A 12763-nucleotide genomic window follows, 5' to 3' on the forward strand; every position below is an offset into this window, starting at 1 on the left:
GTGTTTTGGACAGAATTTTATAATCCACGTTCAAAAGGCTAATAGGTCTCCAGTTTTTCCACATACGTTTATCACAGTTTGATTTCGGTATGAGCGTAATAAAGGCCCGCTGCATACTACATGAGAGGGAACCAGTTTCAAGTGCCAAATTATAACAGTCGAGCAGGTCATGCGAAACATCGTCCCAAAACCGTTTATACCAAGCAGCGGTGAGCCCATCACATCCGGGACTTTTATCATTTGTCATGTTTTGGAGTGCACAATGAAGCTCATCAATTGTCAATTGACTTTCGCAATTATTTTTGTCATCGTCATCAAGTCTAGCATTTACAAATTTTAGGAAGTTATCAATATTTGTTTGATCGTGATATTCTTTCTTATACAAGTCGGAGTAAAACAAAACGCCGTCAGCAAGTATATCATCGTTTGTATTTATCGTACTTCCGTCATCTCTTATTATATTCGTAATTAATTTTGAGTTTTGATGAGATTTTTCTAGATTAAAAAAATATTTTGAGCTAGTTTCGCCTTCTTCAAAATTTTTAATTTTACTTCTTATAATTGCACCATTGATCTCACTTTTAGTAATTGATTCAAGTTCTTTCTCGAGTTCAAATACTTTAGTTAAATTATAATCGACATATTTCGCTGCTTTGTGGTATTCATGGGCGATACGTTTTTCCAATGATTTTTTTAATTTTATCAGGGTTTTCTTTTTCTTAATACCGTAGCTTATGGAAAAAAGCCGAATTTGCTCTTTTAGAGCATCCCACCAGACAAGTTTATTTTCAGAGTATGCACTTGCGGTTTTGGACATTTCTATTATTTCTATTATTTCTTGGATTTTATTGGTGTATTCTTCATCTTGTAATAATTCGTTGTTAAACTTCCATATTCCCGGGCCTCTATTGACCCTATCAAATTTTATATTATACTTTAGTAGATCATGGTCACTAAATGGATATTTTACAATTTCTGATGATACACAGTAATGTATGTGAGAGGATTGCATTAACAGGTAATCAATACGGCTCTGTCGTAAAACATTGTTTACGTTATCATATCTACGCCAAGTGAACTGTTTAGCGTGTTTATGTTGTCGTCGCCAAACATCAATGAGGGAATTTTGGTTCATTAAATTTAAAAGATTGGCACGTGATCTGTCGCCCGCTGTTGCAATACCTCCACTGTCCATTTCAAAGTTCTGTTTACAATTAAAATCGCCTATCACCAGATTAGCGCAGTCGGGTAAAAGATATTGCCCCAGGCCATCGAAAAAATCACACCTGTCCTTAACTACAGTGGGAGCGTACACATTGATTATATTAACTTGTTGGTCATCAATGTCACATGTGAGCTGAACGATTCTTCCATTATTACAACAAGTTGTATTTATGACCTCAATTCCCGATTTTTTCCTAACAAGACAACAAACACCTCGCCTTGAAGCTGTATCTGACGACAGACAATAAAATATTTCAAAGTCATTTTCTAATTTTTTTGTGATATCGTTTACATTACAATTTGACCAAAATATTTCTTGTAAACAAATTATGTCATAATGATTTGCTTTAAACAAATTAATTGTTTGCAATATCTTTTCACTATTTACAAAACCGTTGACATTAAGTGATACTAAAATCACCATAAATAACGATATACTCACAAACATTGTTCTTATTGTTTACATTTGTTACTCTGTCCGTCTTTATTTTCCGCCTTTTTATCACCTTTTTTTGGAGTAAACGCTTGTCTTACTGCAGTGTTCTTTAAGTTGGGCTTCCGTGGTTGTTTCTTTCGCTGTCGAGATTCGTCTTGGCTATTTCTTGGTTCTTCCTCGCTTGAAAGATGCCGTTTCTGTCTGTTGCCGGATTCATTGGTGGAGGCGCGATCAAGATTGCTATGTGTATCTGTAGTTTCCATTTTTTCGGTACTTTCTTCTATAATCTCTTCCTTCGATTTCTGTGCAGGTGTGATATGTTCGTCGCGAGGTTCGTCACTTGTATCCCGCGATGTTGTAGTTTCGCATTCAATTTCAGTTGTATCATGATTAGGTGGTGAGCTAGTGTTAATGTTTGTCTCATGCGCTGATTCATTTCTATCACTGTCATTGTTTTCAATGGAGTCAGCACCCACACTCTCGCATTGATGAGCATAATGACCTGTTTTTTTACATTTGAAGCAGCGCGACTGTGGACAATACCGTTCCGTGTGCCCGAGTTCTTGACATTTTTTGCACCTGTATTTGGGGCACTCGTAAATTAAATGATCATCGCTCAGGCATTTGTTGCACACTTTTTGTTGATTACTATGTAATAGTCTTACGTATTGACCATTTTCTTCCAATTTTACTGCGTACGGCAGCGATTTTACATGTGCAGGCATTTCAACACGAATAAAACGAGTGCCGTTTTCAATTTCAGGGGCATCTTTGTAATGTTTCCTGACCATTTTACTTCGAATAATACATCCGTATGATTCAAGCATTTTAATAATGACATCGTCGTCAAGGTAAGCCGGAACGCTAAAAAAGGAGACAGTTGTAAAGTTCCTCACGAGACCGTAGACATGTGCCTCTTTACTGTCGATAGACAGCCCCTGTTCAAGTAAGATCTCCACGTCATCAAAATTAGACAAGGTCACTTGCCAATATCCGTTCATTTTAACACATGCAACAAGTGAATCATTTCCAAAAATTCTCTGCAGCACCGCGATAACATCGATTGCCTTGTATTCATTGTCCGCAATACATACCTTGTGGTTTTTCAATGCAGCACGTCTGGGGTTGCTTTCAAAGGCGGCGGCCATATTGGCCCCACCCAGCTGGGCGGAGTCAACTCGCGAAGACAGCTCAGAAACGCGAATTTGTCAGCTCAAATTTAAAAATAATAGGCAAGGTTTGTCAGTTAACCAGAAATCAAGCAGATGTGAGGACTTGACAGTTCTGTGACACAGGATGCAGTGGATTCAAATCGATTTCAGGAGCACCAGTCAGACACGTTCATCTTGGATGAGAACTGGTGTATTCTGCAATGATTTGGCAGTAGACTGAATATTCGTCGGAATTGGATGTTATATAATGCTTCGGCTAGGCAAAAAATCCCAGGAAAAAGATAGTATGTGCGGTGGAATAAAAATGTTGATGAGCCTACTGCACGTGGTATTCCCAGCCGGGCTCCAATTCAAGTACTAACCACACCCGATTCAACTTAACTTCAGTCATCGGACGAGAACAGGTGTATTCAGCAATGGTTTGGCAGTAGTCTTAATATTCGTCGGAATTGGATGACATTTAATGCTTCAGCTAGGCAAAAAATCCAGGGAAAAAGTTAGTATGTACGGTGGAATAAAAATGTTGATGAGCCTACTGCACGTGGTATTCCCAGCCGGACTCCCATGCTAGTACTAACCACGCCCGATGCAGCTTAACTTCAGTGATAGGACGAGAACTGGTGTATTCTGCAATGGTTTGGCAGTAGGCTGAATATTCGTCGGAATTGGATGTCATTTAATTGCTTCGGCTAGACAAAAAATCCCGCGAAAAAGTTAGTATGTACGGTGGAATAGAAATGTTGATGAGCCTACTGCACGTGGTATTCCCAGCCGGACTCCCAAGCTAGTACTAACCACGCCCGATGCAGCTTAAGTTCAGTGATAGGACGAGAACTGGTGTATTCTGCAATGGTTTGGCAGAAGGCTGAATATTATTTGGAATTGGATGTCATTTAATGCTTCGGCTAGGCAAAAAATCCCGGGAAATAGTTAGTATGTATGGTGGAATAAAAATGTTGATGAGCCTACTGCACGTGGTATTCCCAGCCGAGCTCCAATTCAAGTACTAACCACGTCCGATGCAACTTAGCTTCAGTGATCGGACGAGATCTGGTGTAATCTGCAATGGTTTGGCAGTAGGCTTAATATTCGTCGGAATTGGATGACATTTAATGCTTCGGCTTGGCAAAGAATCCAGGGAAAAAGTTAGTATGTACGGTGGAATAAAAATGTTGATGAGCCTACTGCACATGGTATTCCCAGCCGGACTCCCATGCAAGTACTAACCACGCCCATTGCAGCTTAACTTCAGTGATCAGACGAGAACTGGTGTATTCTGCAATGGTTTGGCAGTAGGCTGAATATTCGTCGGAATTGGATGTCATTTAATCCTTCGGCTAGGCAAAAAATCACGAGAAAAATTTAGTATGTATAGTGGAATAAAAATGTTGATGAGCCTACTGCACGTGGTATTCCCAGATGGTTTCCCATGCAAGTACTAACCACGCCAAATGCAGCTTAACTTCAGTGATCGGACGAGAACTGGTGTATTCTGCAATGGTTTGGCAGTAGGCTGAATATTATTTGGAATTGGATGTCATTTAATGCTTCGGCTAGGCAAAAAATCCCAGGAAAAAGTTAGTATGTACGGTGGAATAAAAATGTTGATGAGCCTACTGCACGTGGTATTCCCAGCCGGACTCCCATGCATGTACTAACCACGCCCGATGCAGCTTAACTTCAGTAATCGGACGAGAACTGGTGTATTCTGCAATGGTTTGGCAGTAGGCTGAATATTCGTCAGAATTGGATGTCATTTAATGCTTCGGCTAGGCAAAAAATCTCGGGAAAAAGTTAGTATGTACGGTGGAATAAAAATGTTGATGAGTCTACTGCACATGGTATTCCCAGCCGGACTCCCATGCAAGTACTAACCACGCCCATTGCAGCTTAACTTCAGTGATCGGACGAGAACTGGTGTATTCTGCAATGGTTTGGCAGTAGGCTGAATATTCGTCGGAATTGGATGTCATTTTATGCTTCGGCTAGGCAAAAAATCACGGGAAAATGTTAGTATGTACGGTGGAATAAAAATGTTGATGAGCCTACTGCACGTGGTATTCCCAGCCGAGCTTTAATTCAAGTACTAACCACGCCCGATGCAACTTAACTTCAGTGATCGGACGAGAACTGGTGTAATCAGCAATGGTTTGGCAGTAGGCTTAATATTCGTCGGAATTGGATGTCATTTAATGCTTCGGCTAGGCAAAAAATCCCGGGAAAAACTTAGTATGTACGGTGGAATAAAAATTTTGTTGAGCCTACTGCACGTGGTATTCCCTTCCGGTCTCCCATGCAAGTACTAACCACGCCCATTGCAGCTTAACTTCAGTGATCGGACGAGAACTGGTGTATTCTGCAATGGTTTGGCAGTAGGCTGAATATTCGTTGGAATTGGATGTCATTTAATGCTTCGGCCAGGCAACAAATCAAAGGAAAAAGTTAGTATGTACGGTGGAATAAAAATGTTGATGAGCCTACTGCACGTGATATTCCCAGCCGGTCTCGCATGCATGAACTAACCACGCCCGATGCAGCTTAGCTTCAGTGATCGGACGAGAACTGGTGTATTCTGCAATGGTTTGGCAGTAGACTGAATATTCGTCGTATTTGGATGTCATTTAATTGCTTCGGCTAGACAAAAAATCCCGGGAAAAAGTTAGTATGTACGGTGGAATAGAAATGTTGATGAGCCTACTGCACGTGGTATTCTCAGCTGGTCTCCCATACAAGTACTAACCACGCCCGTTGCAACTTAACTTCAGTAATCGGACAAGAACTGGTGTATTCTGCAATTGTTTGACAGTAGGCTGAATATTCGTCGGAATTGGATGTCATTTAATGCTTCGGCTAGGCAAATAATCCCGGGAAAAACTTAGTATGTATGGTGGAATAAAAATTTTTTTGAGCCTACTGCACATGGTATTCCCAGCCGGTCTCCCATGCAAGTACTAACCACGCCCGATGCAGCTTAACTTCAGTGATCGGACGAGAACTGGTGTATTCTGCAATGGTTTGGCAGTAGGCTGAACATTATTTGGAATTGGATGTAATTTAATGCTTCGGCTAGGCAAAAAATCCCGGGAAAAAGTTAGTATGTACGGTGGAATAAAAATGTTGATGAGCCTACTGCACGTGGTATTCCCAGCCGGACTCCCATGCATGAACTAACCACGCCCGATGCAGCTTAGCTTCAGTGATCGGACGAGAACTGGTGTATTCTGCAATGGTTTGGCAGTAGTCTTAATATTCGTCGGAATTGGATGACATTTAATGCTTCAGCTAGGCAAAAAATCCAGGGAAAAAGTTAGTATGTACGGTGGAATAAAAATGTTGATGAGCCTACTGCACGTGGTATTCCCAGCCGGACTCCCATGCTAGTACTAACCACGCCCGATGCAGCTTAACTTCAGTGATAGGACGAGAACTGGTGTATTCTGCAATGGTTTGGCAGTAGGCTGAATATTCGTCGGAATTGGATGTCATTTAATTGCTTCGGCTAGACAAAAAATCCCGCGAAAAAGTTAGTATGTACGGTGGAATAGAAATGTTGATGAGCCTACTGCACGTGGTATTCCCAGCCGGACTCCCAAGCTAGTACTAACCACGCCCGATGCAGCTTAACTTCAGTGATAGGACGAGAACTGGTGTATTCTGCAATGGTTTGGCAGTAGGCTGAATATTATTTGGAATTGGATGTCATTTAATGCTTCGGCTAGGCAAAAAATCCCGGGAAATAGTTAGTATGTACGGTGGAATAAAAATGTTGATGAGCCTACTGCACGTGGTATTCCCAGCCGGACTCCCATGCATGTACTAACCACGCCCGATGCAGCTTAACTTCAGTAATCGGACGAGAACTGGTGTATTCTGCAATGGTTTGGCAGTAGGCTGAATATTCGTCAGAATTGGATGTCATTTAATGCTTCGGCTAAGCAAAAAATCTCGGGAAAATGTTAGTATGTACGGTGGAATAAAAATGTTGATGAGCCTACTGCACATGGTATTCCCAGCCGGACTCCCATGCAAGTACTAACCACGCCCAATGCAGATTAACTTCAATGATCGGACGAAAACTGGTGTATTCTGCAATGGTTTGGCAGTAGACTGAATATTCGTCGGAATTGGATATCATTTAATGTTTCGGCTAGGCAACAAATCCCGGGAAAAAGTTAGTATGTACGGTGGAATAAAAATGTTGATGAGCCTACTGCACGTGGTATTCCCAGCCGGACTCCCATCCATGTACTAACCACGCCCGATGCAGCTTAACTTCAGTGATCGGACAAGAACTGGTGTATTCTGCAATGGTTTGGCAGTAGGCTGAATATTCGTCAGAATTGGATGTCATTTAATGCTTCGGCTAGGCAAAAAAATCCCGGGAAATGTTAGTATGTACTGTGGAATAAAAATGTTGATGAGCCTACTGCACGAGGTAATCTCAGCCGGTCTCCAATGCAAGTACTAACCACGCCCGATGCAACTTAACTTCAGTGATCGGACGAGAACTGGTGTATTCTGCAATGGTTTGGCAGTAGACTGAATATTCGTCGCATTTGGATGTCATTTAATTGCTTCGGCTAGACAAAAAATCCCGGGAAAAAGTTAGTTTGTACGGTGGAATAGAAATGTTGATGAGCCTACTGCACGTGGTATTCTCAGCCGGTCTCCCATACAAGTACTAACCACGCCCGTTGCAACTTAACTTCAGTGATCGGACAAGAACTGGTGTATTCTGCAATTGTTTGACAGTAGGCTGAATATTCGTCGGAATTGGATGTCATTTAATGCTTCGGCTAGGCAAATAATCCCGGAAAAAACTTAGTATGTACGGTGGAATAAAAATTTTGTTGAGCCTACTGCACGTGGTATTCCCAGCCGGACTCTCATGCATGTACTAACCACGCCAGATGCAGCTTAACTTCAGTGATCGGACAAGAACTGGTGTATTCTGCAATGGTTTGGCAGTAGACTGAATATTCGTCGGAATTGGATGTTATATAATGCTTCGGCTAGGCAAAAAATCCCGGGAAAAAGTTGGTATGTACGGTTTAATAAAAATGTTGATGAGCCTACTGCACGTAGTATTCGCAGACGGTTTCCCATGCAAGTACTAACCACGCCCGATGCAGCTTAACTTCAGTGATCGGACGAGAACTGGTGTATTCTGCAATGGTTTGGCAGTAGGCTGAATATTCGTCAGAATTGGATGTCATTTAATGCTTCGGCTAGGCAAAAGAAATCCCGGGAAATGTTAGTATGTACGGTGGAATAAAAATGTTGATGAGCCTACTGCACGTGGTAATCTCAGCCGGTCTCCAATGCAAGTACTAACCACGCCCGATGCAACTTAACTTCAGTGATCGGACGAGAACTGGTGTATTCTGCAATGGTTTGGCAGTAGGCTGAATATTCGTCAGAATTGGATGTCATTTAATGCTTCGGCTAGGCAAAAAAATCCCGGGAAATGTTAGTATGTACGGTGGAATAAAAATGTTGATGAGCCTACTGCACGTGGTAATCTCAGCCGGTCTCCAATGCAAGTACTAACCACGCCCGATGCAACTTAACTTCAGTGATCGGACGAGAACTGGTGTATTCTACAATGGTTTGACAGTAGGCTGAATATTCGTCGGAATTGGATGTCATTTAATGCTTCGGCTAGGCAAAAATTCCCGGGAAAAAGTTAGTATGTACGGTGGAATAAAAATGTTGATGAGCCTACTGCACGTGGTATTCCCAGCCGGTCTCCCATGCATGTACTAACCACGCCCGATGCAGCTTAGCTTCAGTGATCGGACGAGAACTGGTGTATTCTGCAATGGTTTGGCAGTAGACTGAATATTTGTCGGAATTGGATGTCATTTAATGCTTCGGCTAGGCAAAAAGTCCCGGGAAAAAGTTGGTATGTACGGTGGAATAAAAATGTTGATGAGCCTACTGCACGTGGTATTCCCAGCCGGTCTCCCATACAAGTACTAACCACGCCCGATGCAGCTTAACTTCAGTGATCGGACGAGAACTGGTGTATTCTGCAATGGTTTGACAGTTGGCTGAATATTCATCGGAATTAGATGTCATTTAATGCTTCGGCTTGGCAAAAAATCCCGGGAAAAAGTTAGTATGTACGGTGGAATAAAAATGTTGATGAGCCTACTGCACGTGGTATTCCAAGCCGGTCTCCCATGCAAGTACAATCCACGCCCGATGCAGCTTAACTACAGTGATCGCACGAGAACTGGTTTTTTTTTCGGTTTTTTTTCTTTTATTAAAAGACGATGCCCACTGGCCCGCCTTATTAGCAGTGAATATGTACAATACTTTCAAAATATTCATACAATTATAAAGTTTGCGTGTCTAAAATATGCACTCAATACGAGTTTAACAATTAAATGTAATTAACAGCTTATAAATATATTTTGACTTTAAAATAGTGACTCATAATTGTCACTAGTTACATTTACAAGACAAAGGTAACGTTCTTTAAATATATATATAGTATTGCGGTAATTACAAATATTAAAAGCTGTTGCAAGTTTACTTGCAAGATGTAAATGTAAGAACTATATTAATGTTTTGTTTCTCATTTTTATATAATCTGCGACGATGTATTATAATAAAACGTGCTAATGAAAGTAAATAATTAATTAGTTTCACTTTATCTCTTTCAGCGTGCTCGTAATATCCAAATATCATGCACACAGGCTTGTCAGTATTGTGTATTGTAGTCCCGTTTAAAATCTTAGATATAAGACTGAAGACAAAGTCCCAGAGCGGTTTGACTGTACTGCAAAGTGTTAACATATGTACAATATTTTCTATATGAACATGGCAGAAATCACAGATGTTGGTAACAGATGGGTCTATTTTGTGTATGATATCGTTTGTGAAAACGGCATTATGAACAATTTTGTAGTCGATATCGCCTAAAAAATTGTTTTTAATTCCGCCATAAATTCTACTCCAAATTTCATTGAAGTCCAAATCAGAGAAATAGCGCCCCAATATGCTATGCATAAAGACTCTATTTGTTTATGGAACTTACGAGTTGTGTTAATTGTTTCGTGCTGAGGCTAGTAATAGTGAATGTCGCGTCATTGATTTGTACTTTTATTGTTGAGCTTTCATTTTCTTCGTTTTCTGGGATTCGTAATTTACATTCAAGTAGCCAATCGTTAGGTATACAGTGAAATAGAGTATCAATTTGACTATTCACATTACGAGCCTGTGGTGCAGATGCGTTACTCAGTATTTCAGCAATGGCATGTCCGGAAAGGACACCTGGAACTACCTCGTATAATAGGTCTTTGACTTGGCGAATGCCAGCATCTATGAAATTACGAAAGAACAATGGCTTACCATTTCTAAGTACAAGTTTGTTACAGAATAAAGGCTTGTTGTAAATGTCACGTAATGTCTGTGGTGTCGTGTCCAGTACTGGTGAGATTTGGCTCCAGGACATTAACAACTCAGTGTAAAAACTTGGTACATGAAATATTTTTCGGGGATCGATTTCTATTTTAAATGTATCTGTTCCCAAATTAAGACCGCAGTACTATTAATATAGTATAACATCATGTATTTGAGCTTGTGATTAAAAGTTGTATCTAGCAATTTTTTTATCCATTTTAGTCTAAATGCATTTCTTTTTGTTTTTAGATCACCCAGGTTGAGACCACCCAAGTTGACTGCACTGGTGATAGTATCATAATTTACAAGATGTTTACGACTGTCCCAAAAAAAGGATGTGACAATGTGTTTAAATCTGGTTATAATATTTTCACAAATTGGAGCGACTGAGAGGAGATAATATAGTGAGGAAGAAACCAAGGAATTTACAACAATAACTTTACCTTTGAATGAAAGTTTTCTGCGTCTCCATTGGATAAGAATTTTTTCACATTTTGTTATTTTGTTGTTCCAGTTGGATTCCATAGTAGTGTTTTCGTTGTTGCCAACAGTGACGCCAAGAATAGTAATATGGTCATTGTGATATTTTGCTAGAATTGGAGTGTCGAGTCGACCTTGGTTGCTTCCAATCCATAAAATTTCCGTTTTGCTTATATTTATTTTGGCACCTGATATGTTTCCGTAATTTTTAAAGATTGTGATACATTCTTGTATTGAGTTATCATCAGACAAGGTAAGAGTTGTGTCATCCGCATGTTGGTACATAAGAGATGTTTCTTCCGTGTTTGGTAGCGGAATACCTCTTATTTGTGGATTGGCCTTGATGGCGCTGTTCAGAGGTTCTATCGATATTACATATAACATGGCAGATAGAGGGCAGCCTTGTCTCACACTTCGAGTTATAGAAAATGGATCCGAAATGAAACCATTACATTTAACAACACTTTGTATATTGTGATAAAGAATAGTGATCCATTTTATAAATTTAGGACCGAAATTGAAAGCTTTCATTACATCGAATAGATAATTGTGATCAACCCTGTCGAATGCCTTCATTTGGTCCAATTTCAATATTACGCCAGTTTGATTTGTTTCATTTGTGTAAGAAACGACATCCCGGATGAATGACACATTATCGGCGATGTCTCTACCGGGTACACAGCAAGACTGATCTTGAGATATTATCGTTCCTATAACGGATCTTAATCGCGATGCCAGATATTTGGATATAATTTTATAATCAACATTGAGGAGTGATATGGGTCGCCAGTTTTTAATAAACCGTTTGTCAGTGTTCTTTTTAGGAACTAATGCAATGATTCCCTTACGGAGACTATCAGGTAACATGCCCACATTAAAAATATGAATAATAAGATCTAAAATATCCTCTGAAATGTCATTCCAAACATATTTATACCACTCGACTGTCAATCCGTCCGAGCCTGGTGATTTCCCGTTCACCATTTCAGAGAGCACGTTATTCAATTCTTCCTTCGTTGGTTTCTCTTCTAGATAGCTTTTATTTTTATCTGATAATTTTGTTTTCACTAAATGTTGAACATAGTCTGGGTTGCCGTTAGTCGGTTCGTTAGAAAATAAGTTGGAATAAAACTGGGTAATGTTAGGAATTATCTTTTCAGATGTGTCTAATGTTTCGCCACGTTCATTTATTATTGTTTTTATGGTTTTATTATTTTGTTTAATTTTTTCAAGGTTTAAAAAATATTTTGTATTTTTTTCTCCTTCTTCGATAAATTGGATTTTACTGCGGATTGCGGCTCCCCTTGTTTCGGTAATAGTTATGGAATCAAGTTCATCTTTTAGTCTGTGGAGGTTTGAACAACAGTAATCTGAAAATGTTGCTGCTTTTTCATATTCATATTTAATTTTTATTTTCTAGTATTTTTTTCCTTTTTCGTATAATTTTAGACTTGCGTTTCGAGATACGTATACTAACATTTTTAATATCGGACTTTAATTGTTCCCACCAGGTAAATTTATTTTCCCTGTGAATCGGCTGCTCACGGGCGCTATTAATCAACTTTTTAATTTCTAACGGGTAACTGGGATCTTTCAACATGTTATTGTTAAATTTCCAGACTACTGGTCCTCGTATAATCTGAGAGAAATCGAACCTAAAAAATATAGCGTCGTGATCACTAAAAGGAAAGGTTTTCATCGAGCTATCAGTACAGTAGTGTGCATATTCTAATGATAATAAGCAATAGTCGATGCGACTCTGTAACAGTCGACTGCTGACTGAGCGCCGCCAGGTGAATTCACGATTAGACGGGTGTTGGGAACGCCACATATCAATTAGGGAATTGTGGTTAATAAATTCTCTTAGGTAGTTTCTTGAATGGTCTCTATAGTGAACCACACTATGAGATTTATCAAGGTTAGTGTCTAACACACAATTAAAATCGCCAATAATTAAATTCATGTTATTGGGGTCTAAGTAGTCGCCAATAAGCTGAAAAAACTGGCGGCGCTCATTAATATTATTGGGTGCATATATGTT

The 12763-nt window shown here is 39.8% G+C and overlaps 26 pseudogenes; all 26 read right to left on the reverse strand.

Moving 5' to 3' along the window:
- Positions 1-3361: 3361 nt before the first annotated feature.
- On the reverse strand, positions 3362-3481 carry LOC146748955 (5S ribosomal RNA; annotated as a pseudogene).
- A 97-nt stretch (positions 3482-3578) lies between these two features.
- LOC146748956 (5S ribosomal RNA) lies at positions 3579-3698 on the reverse strand (annotated as a pseudogene).
- A 96-nt stretch (positions 3699-3794) lies between these two features.
- Positions 3795-3914, reverse strand: LOC146748957 (5S ribosomal RNA; annotated as a pseudogene).
- Positions 3915-4010: 96 nt separating this feature from the next.
- Positions 4011-4130, reverse strand: LOC146748958 (5S ribosomal RNA; annotated as a pseudogene).
- A 96-nt stretch (positions 4131-4226) lies between these two features.
- LOC146748959 (5S ribosomal RNA) lies at positions 4227-4346 on the reverse strand (annotated as a pseudogene).
- Positions 4347-4442: 96 nt separating this feature from the next.
- LOC146748960 (5S ribosomal RNA) lies at positions 4443-4562 on the reverse strand (annotated as a pseudogene).
- Positions 4563-4658: 96 nt separating this feature from the next.
- LOC146748961 (5S ribosomal RNA) lies at positions 4659-4778 on the reverse strand (annotated as a pseudogene).
- Positions 4779-4874: 96 nt separating this feature from the next.
- On the reverse strand, positions 4875-4994 carry LOC146748962 (5S ribosomal RNA; annotated as a pseudogene).
- A 96-nt stretch (positions 4995-5090) lies between these two features.
- Positions 5091-5210, reverse strand: LOC146748963 (5S ribosomal RNA; annotated as a pseudogene).
- A 96-nt stretch (positions 5211-5306) lies between these two features.
- On the reverse strand, positions 5307-5426 carry LOC146748964 (5S ribosomal RNA; annotated as a pseudogene).
- Positions 5427-5523: 97 nt separating this feature from the next.
- LOC146748965 (5S ribosomal RNA) lies at positions 5524-5643 on the reverse strand (annotated as a pseudogene).
- Positions 5644-5739: 96 nt separating this feature from the next.
- On the reverse strand, positions 5740-5859 carry LOC146748966 (5S ribosomal RNA; annotated as a pseudogene).
- A 96-nt stretch (positions 5860-5955) lies between these two features.
- LOC146748967 (5S ribosomal RNA) lies at positions 5956-6075 on the reverse strand (annotated as a pseudogene).
- A 96-nt stretch (positions 6076-6171) lies between these two features.
- On the reverse strand, positions 6172-6291 carry LOC146748968 (5S ribosomal RNA; annotated as a pseudogene).
- Positions 6292-6388: 97 nt separating this feature from the next.
- Positions 6389-6508, reverse strand: LOC146748969 (5S ribosomal RNA; annotated as a pseudogene).
- Positions 6509-6604: 96 nt separating this feature from the next.
- LOC146748970 (5S ribosomal RNA) lies at positions 6605-6724 on the reverse strand (annotated as a pseudogene).
- A 96-nt stretch (positions 6725-6820) lies between these two features.
- LOC146748971 (5S ribosomal RNA) lies at positions 6821-6940 on the reverse strand (annotated as a pseudogene).
- A 96-nt stretch (positions 6941-7036) lies between these two features.
- LOC146748972 (5S ribosomal RNA) lies at positions 7037-7156 on the reverse strand (annotated as a pseudogene).
- Positions 7157-7252: 96 nt separating this feature from the next.
- On the reverse strand, positions 7253-7372 carry LOC146748973 (5S ribosomal RNA; annotated as a pseudogene).
- Positions 7373-7469: 97 nt separating this feature from the next.
- LOC144359529 (5S ribosomal RNA) lies at positions 7470-7589 on the reverse strand (annotated as a pseudogene).
- Positions 7590-7685: 96 nt separating this feature from the next.
- Positions 7686-7805, reverse strand: LOC144350575 (5S ribosomal RNA; annotated as a pseudogene).
- Positions 7806-7901: 96 nt separating this feature from the next.
- Positions 7902-8021, reverse strand: LOC146748974 (5S ribosomal RNA; annotated as a pseudogene).
- Positions 8022-8118: 97 nt separating this feature from the next.
- On the reverse strand, positions 8119-8238 carry LOC144359530 (5S ribosomal RNA; annotated as a pseudogene).
- Positions 8239-8334: 96 nt separating this feature from the next.
- On the reverse strand, positions 8335-8454 carry LOC146748975 (5S ribosomal RNA; annotated as a pseudogene).
- A 96-nt stretch (positions 8455-8550) lies between these two features.
- On the reverse strand, positions 8551-8670 carry LOC144359531 (5S ribosomal RNA; annotated as a pseudogene).
- Positions 8671-8766: 96 nt separating this feature from the next.
- Positions 8767-8886, reverse strand: LOC146748976 (5S ribosomal RNA; annotated as a pseudogene).
- Positions 8887-12763: the final 3877 nt, after the last annotated feature.

The sequence above is a fragment of the Saccoglossus kowalevskii genome, chromosome 2 (genome assembly GCF_978046115.1).
Source record: "Saccoglossus kowalevskii chromosome 2, keSacKowa6.1, whole genome shotgun sequence".
Taxonomy (NCBI): domain Eukaryota; kingdom Metazoa; phylum Hemichordata; class Enteropneusta; family Harrimaniidae; genus Saccoglossus; species Saccoglossus kowalevskii.